General features: G+C 40.9%; 1 long non-coding RNA gene across 1 annotated transcript; it reads left to right on the forward strand.

The window, feature by feature from the left end:
* The first annotated feature begins 2,205 nt into the window (after positions 1-2,205).
* Positions 2,206-2,791, forward strand: LOC113029198 (uncharacterized). Its single transcript, XR_003273358.1, has 3 exons — positions 2,206-2,369; positions 2,444-2,588; positions 2,671-2,791. It is a non-coding gene; the product is annotated as an uncharacterized LOC113029198 (long non-coding RNA).
* Positions 2,792-6,921: the final 4,130 nt, after the last annotated feature.

Raw genomic sequence — 6,921 nt, forward strand, 5'->3', positions numbered from 1 at the left:
CAACCCGAAAAGGCCCCACAAGCTCATCTTTGATGATACCAGCCCAAACCAGTACTCCACCTCCACCTTGCTGGCGTCTGAGTCGGACTGGAGCTCTCTGCCTTTACCAATCCAGCCACGGGCCCATCCATCTGGCCCATCAAGACTCACTCTCATTTCATCAGTCCATAAAACCTTAGAAAAACCAGTCTTGAGATATTTCTTGGCCCAGTCTTGACGTTTCAGCTTGTGTGTCTTGTTCAGTGGTGGTCGTCTTTCAGCCTTTCTTACCTTGGCCATGTCTCTGAGTATTGCACACCTTGTGCTTTTGGGCACTCCAGTGATGTTGCAGCTCTGAAATATGGCCAAACTGGTGGCAAGTGGCATCTTGGCAGCTGCACGCTTGACTTTTCTCAGTTCATGGGCAGTTATTTGGCGCCTTGGTTTTTCCACACGCTTCTTGCGACCCTGTTGACTATTTTGAATGAAACGCTTGATTGTTCGATGATCACGCTTCAGAAACTTTGCAATTTTGAGACTGCTGCATCCCTCTGCAAGATATCTCACTATTTTTGACTTTTCTGAGCCTGTCAAGTCCTTCTTTTGACCCATTTTGCCAAAGGAAAGGACGTTGCCTAATAATTATGCACAGCTGATATAGGGTGTTGATGTCATTAGACCACACCCCTTCTCATTACAGAGATGCACATCACCTAATATGCTTAATTGGTAGTGGGCTTTAGAGCCTATACAGCTTGGAGTAAGACAACATGCATGAAGAGGATGATGTGGACAAAATACTCATTTGCCTAATAATTCTGCACTCCCTGTATGTATGGAGCAGCTTTAACATTAGGATTCAACGTTAATTTTTACTTTTATCAACAGAAAAACAACTATCGATATTTTTGGTGAAAAAATCACTACAACAGCAATTTTTTCCTACTGGTTGTTCAAGTAGACGGCCTTTACGTTAGAGTTACGTTACAGTGCACTTACCAAACTGATGATAAATTCAAGACACTTTACTTCCACTATAATGTGCATCATCATGAAATAATTCTAATTTCAAGTCAGTTTGAATGCCAATATTTCTCCATGTAAGATGTGAATAAATTAAAAGTGCATGTCTACTGGAGTCAGTGTTTGTTATGACAGATGGGTGCATCTTCCAATTTTAAATGTCCGTCTGTACTTAAATTTTTATCAGTCTTTCTAAAGTCCATTTAAAATGTATTTTAATAGGCAAGCTTGCTCTGCAGAGCACCCTTAGAATTTGCAACAAGACAAACGAAAAATGAAAGCTAAAATAAAATGTTCTCATTTATTTCATAGTGTCTTGTCTTATTAGCATCAAGTTAAGAATTTCCTTAGTGGCTGCAGCTCATATTAACCTGATAGGATAATATGAGGCAGGGAGTCATCACAGAGTCTTCAAGAAGATCTGTCTGAGGGCTGAGGAGAAGTGAAGAGGGTATCTGGTAGGTGAGCACCCAGTGGAAGCAACCATGAGCATGAAGTGGCCCGCTGACCTTCATTAACGCGTGTCAGCGAGCTATGCCAAGCAGCGTGCTGTGTGCTTGTGCCTGTTTGCCCACACACTGGGCGAAGACGGGGATAAATTGCATGGAAGAAAGAGATAAGGTTGTTATTAGGCCTGTTAAAATCAAAAGCGGGAAACAGAAGAAGAGAGCACAAGGAGGAGGGAAGATTAAAGACTAACCAAGGCAAACACATTTCATACAAAGAAGAAGTGACAGGTCTACCAGCTGCTTCATTAGAAGGTGAGGTAAATGGGCTGATGAAACAATAAGACATTTTCAGTGTCAGACCATTTGAACACTACGCGAGAGTCTTCATGAAGGTGTCATCATGTACAACCACACAAAAGACATAAATGAGAGAAGAAAAACTTTGTTCTCTGTACTGTCAAGCATAGCAGTCGTAAATGGAGAGGTGTATGCGTGACTGTGAGTGTGTGTCTACTTTGACCCCAGAGATTCCCCTGAAGCAATGAGGTGTGGGTACAAATCAAACTTCATTAGATTCACAAGCAGTGAGCCCTTTGGTGTGCCAAAGAGGCAGAACAGAGGAGAACTTAACCATGGAAAAACAGTTTCTATTTAAATGTCACTTTTCCATTATTCAGCGCTGGGCCTCTTCACCGTGATAGAAAATAAAAATCTAATGTAAAAGCAGGACATCAGAACCTGGAGGTAGTGTCATGGTCCGTGGTCCTGTGTCTGTGGAATGCGTGATGCTCGGGTAGCCACACCCCCGGGCTGGGCCATCACCAGCACACCTGCTCTCCATCCCGGTGATTACACGGAGATCCACTTAATCCGGCGCTGACGGATGCTCCACGCCAGTCCGTAGTCATCCCCACAGTGGTAACCAGACTTCCACGAAAAGTGTGCATTCTCTTCTGCTTGGAACTTTGTTTAACCTGCCTACTTCTGTCAAGGTTTCTACTCGGCGTCTGCTACCTGCCTGTCCTCCGGCTCAACTGGATCTCGCGGTGCTCACCTGGCCCACTCGCCATTCCACGGACTTCCTGCCCCCACGGACTGCCACACTTCCCTCCCGAGCTCCCACGGTTCCGTTCTATCGTAAGCCCCTACTCTAACTCAGTCCTGATATGTTCTCCCCGCTTCCTGGCTCCCTAGTAATCATCTCCCCTTTCTATTGCAGCCCCCCGCCGTCCCGATCCCGGCTTCCTCGTGTCATTGTTTCCCCGGATTTTTAGTTTCTGTTTTGCTCTCTACTTTCCCCGGGTCGCCTTTCGTTGTTTTAATAAAGTGTCTTTTTGTTAGCTCGGAGTCTGCGCCTGGATCCTTTCGTGCCCGCGCACCACGGCGCATGACAGGTAGTTAACATTTACCTCAAATTGATACTCTGCTGTGCTTACACACTAGTGTTTAGTAGGTGTTGGTGTGTTTAGCATCACTACTATTGCTGGCCCATTAGTGTTCTAATAACTGTGCCAGGAAGTGACCCAGCACAACCTTATAATAATTTTTTTGAAAATTTATAACCATTACATAAATACTTCACTTAAAATCCCTAAAACCAAGCACTGATGCCAGGCAACACAAATAAAAAGCAGTACAACAATGAAAAAGGACTTTTATTAAAACAGTGATGCAGCACAGCTTGAAATGTCAACTGGCATGCAGAAATGATCTTCCACAACTGAATATCATTAAATTCAAGCATACATACTGCATATGTAAGGTAAGTCAAAACACTAAGTAAAGACTGATGCCACCTGTTACCAGGATTGATTGGCTCCTTTAATTGGCCTCTTTAAAATCCAATCGCAATTAATTAAAGTTAGCAACAAAACAAATTAAAACAACAGAATAAAAGCAGCTGTTAAGGCAAACATTTATTAATACCCGGCAACAAAAGCAGCCGTTTAAAACAACGTCAAATGCACTAAATCAACAGTAAAATTAAAAATAAAAATAAGGCTGGCAAAGCAACAGAAGCACACTTCAGTGATCAAAATGAGTGTTTGGCTCAGTCCCCAGGCACATTTCAATTAAATATCAAAGTTAAATACAAGGTTTACCTGGCTGCAAACAAAATAAACAATGCCACAGGTCAGGTTCTGAATTCTGACCCAAAAATCAAACACCTGCATGCTAACCTGTCTGTTTATAGAGGCTAGCACATGCAAAGACAATTTTTAACCAATACTAAGAACAAACTTACGAAAAGACCGTGCAGTCACGGTGGGGCAACCAGGTGGAAGAAGAAGGCTTGTTGTATTTATCCCTGTGCAACAGGCTAATCTCAGTTGAGCCTAACCCAGGTTGGTTAGTGTCACATGGAAAGTATAACTGTAGAGTTTTGAAAGTTTGACTCAGAAAATAAATATCATTTTTGACCACTGTGATAAACTAGTCAACTGACAAATATTTCAATGCCAGTGCCCTTGATGCTGCAAGGCACACTAAAGAAATATGTCTGAGAAGGTTGAACAATTGGGCCTTCTGTCTACAGATCAGTCACACTGTATTTACAGGTTTAAATCACACATTTTAAACTTTTCTTTCCTTTGTGGTATTTTATTTATCCTTTCTCTGTACAAATATTTATATTACAATCTAGTTACATGTGTAAACTGAAGTAGCGTATGTACCCATGCATTCCATATTTCAGTGATAAATACTGAACATCAAAATTATGTGAATGCTTTAATTTGGGCTTATCACTTGATGTCATGTTCACAGTTACTGAAGCCAGACAACCATAATTTAGGCAAATATGAAGTAATGAAGTTGATTGTGACCTATTACTTTCTCATCTATCAAACAACAGCAGCCACATAAAATGCTTATACTTATACTATTTCATGCTGGCTCTCAGCCACTGTGTAACCAACAAATGCATTAACTGCATTTTGGCTCAATTCATATCTGGATTCTTGCAGTATGTGGAAATTAAACTTTAGCATTGCACTATGAGAATTGTTTGTTTTTCTAACCTGAAGCTAACACAGTAGTGTTAAAATTCAAAATGTGTGTTAAATTGGGTAATTACTAATGGTGCACTGGACAAACTGAATTATTTTGTTCTGCAAATTGCAATAAATTATTTTCCTCAAGAACCTTTCTCTACCCTTTTCTAGTGGGAGGCCATTTGTTCCTGTAAGTTGTAACTGTTAATCTTAGCTACATGTGAAACAGAGAAAAATAGAAAAGCGCATAATAAGTCTTACTAAACACTATATATATCAGCAAATACACATGCCATGGCATTCTAGGGTCCAGAGCGTCATGTTTTCATGTGTGAAAAATGTCCAGGCTCTCCACTGTGACTGAAAACTGTACAAACACCAAAGTGTCTGTGATGGTGATGTATACATGAGCATGGGGCTGTAGAAAACCTCTTCAGTCTATGAAAATCAAAGAAACACGTGTTGAGACTGTGTCAGAACCCTGGCCAATAACTGCTATCTGATGGAGCCCTGCCCACTGCCTTGGCTTGCCCACAGCCTCTCTACCAGCAGACAGAACTCTGAGCAGAGACAGAGATTTATGCCACCATTTATAGATTTAGCTTTTTTTTTTCCACCCCCTTTTCATACCAAATTCTTATATGACTAAGAAAGATTCCTTTGAGCCTTAACTCCAACAAACACATCCACTCGCAGAAAACAAACTCCCTTAACTTTAAAGAGGTCTCATGTGTAGCCTTCACTTTGTAACACATAAACAATGCAACACCCAAACACCATCCAAGCGCCGGAGGCATTCTGACAAACAGCCCTATTTGGAAAACAATGCACATACTGTGCGTTACACTGACTTTGACCTCCTCACTACCACTGATCTGTCAAAGCAGCTATCATCCCACTGGTAAGTATTTCTCCCCATTAAGAAAGCATAAACCATCTGCCTGCTCAGCTGAAACTGTATGACGTGAGGAATGCCTGTCATGTTATGCTTAATTAATGAGGCCGTATATTTGCAGAGGAATCAGAGCAATGCGAGCACGTACGGTTATGCAAATGCTCCTTGTTTCTGTGAAACTGGAAGTTTGGGATAGGTGTAAATGCTGGGTTTGCACGAACTGTGGGACATGCTCGTATTTAAGATATTGTGCAGGCAGTGGAGAAATTATATTTAAAAGTGGAGAAGGTGTTATGTAGAGATATCCATTAAAATGCTTTGATTGATGGCACGCTAGAAGGTGACAGTGAATGACACAGGAATTCAGCACAAAAACATGTGGCAAAAATCCACTCTGGAGTGTGAAGAAACTGTCCAAAGCTGCATTTGGCCAGAACAGCCAGTTAATTAATCAAAAGTGTTAGGTCTGATAAAGCTGACCGATAACATAGTCAGTGAATATATCTACAAGATACTCATATAAGAGAGAGAAGCCTCAGATGGCACATTTACAAAAAAAGGATTTAAAGGTAGCACATCCAAATGTTGAGGTTAAGTGATAAACAGTCCCTGGCAGTGAATGCAATTAGTGTTTACCTACAGATTTGACAATTACACATCAGCCACTGCATTAGGCATAAAAAGGGATTTATATGGTCTATTTTCTTACTCGAGAGGGTGGCCTATGATTAAACGAGACTCGGAGTCTACCATGCTAGCAGCTCCTTAACTTTGGACCCAATCACAGCAGTGGTTTGAACAATAATAATAACACTTTAAGCTTGTTTAAGACTGGAAACAAAGAGCATTGGTAACAAATTATATATATTTTGTATATTTTATTAAATAAGCATTTTAAAATATAGGATATGTGAAACCACTTATTTCAATTGAAAAAATAAATAAGGAAATACACGAAAAAGCAAAAGCATACAACAAGCTCTATCCAGCTCAGTCACACAGTCCTAGAAACCAGTCAGTGACCACCTGGCGACCGACCACTTGTTAGGGAAAAACGTTCGCCCTTCCATCCATCTATTTTCTTCTGCTTATCTGAGGCCAAGTTGCAGGTGCAGCAGCCAATGCAAGGTTGCCCAGATATCCCTGGGAAGTGAGGGAGAAGGTCAAGGGAAAAATGTGCATTCACCAGATGGTCAGCAAGTCGTTGCTGGAGGCTGATGGCAGTTGCTGTGAAATCCATTGCTAAAACTTTAGGCATGCATGCCTAGAGACCAGCCACTGATCCCTGGGAAGCCCCAGTCGCTAGGGAAAATGTGTATTTATCGACACGTACCACCAGTAACTAAAATATTTTTATATCTTGTTTTTATATCTTGTTATATATTTAAAATTGCTTTGTCAATAAATAAATAAATAAATATCAAAACTGTACTCTATTTTCTTTTGCAGCTGTCTACTCACATCTTTTATGTGGATGCATACACGCGCTCAATTCAGTGAAGGAAGGCGTCATAAGGAGTCATAAGGCTATTGCCTGTAACTGGACAGTTAAAATTTTAATTGCTATGTATTTCATTGTGGG

This window comes from Astatotilapia calliptera, chromosome 2 (assembly GCF_900246225.1).
Source record: "Astatotilapia calliptera chromosome 2, fAstCal1.2, whole genome shotgun sequence".
NCBI classification, from domain to species: domain Eukaryota; kingdom Metazoa; phylum Chordata; class Actinopteri; order Cichliformes; family Cichlidae; genus Astatotilapia; species Astatotilapia calliptera.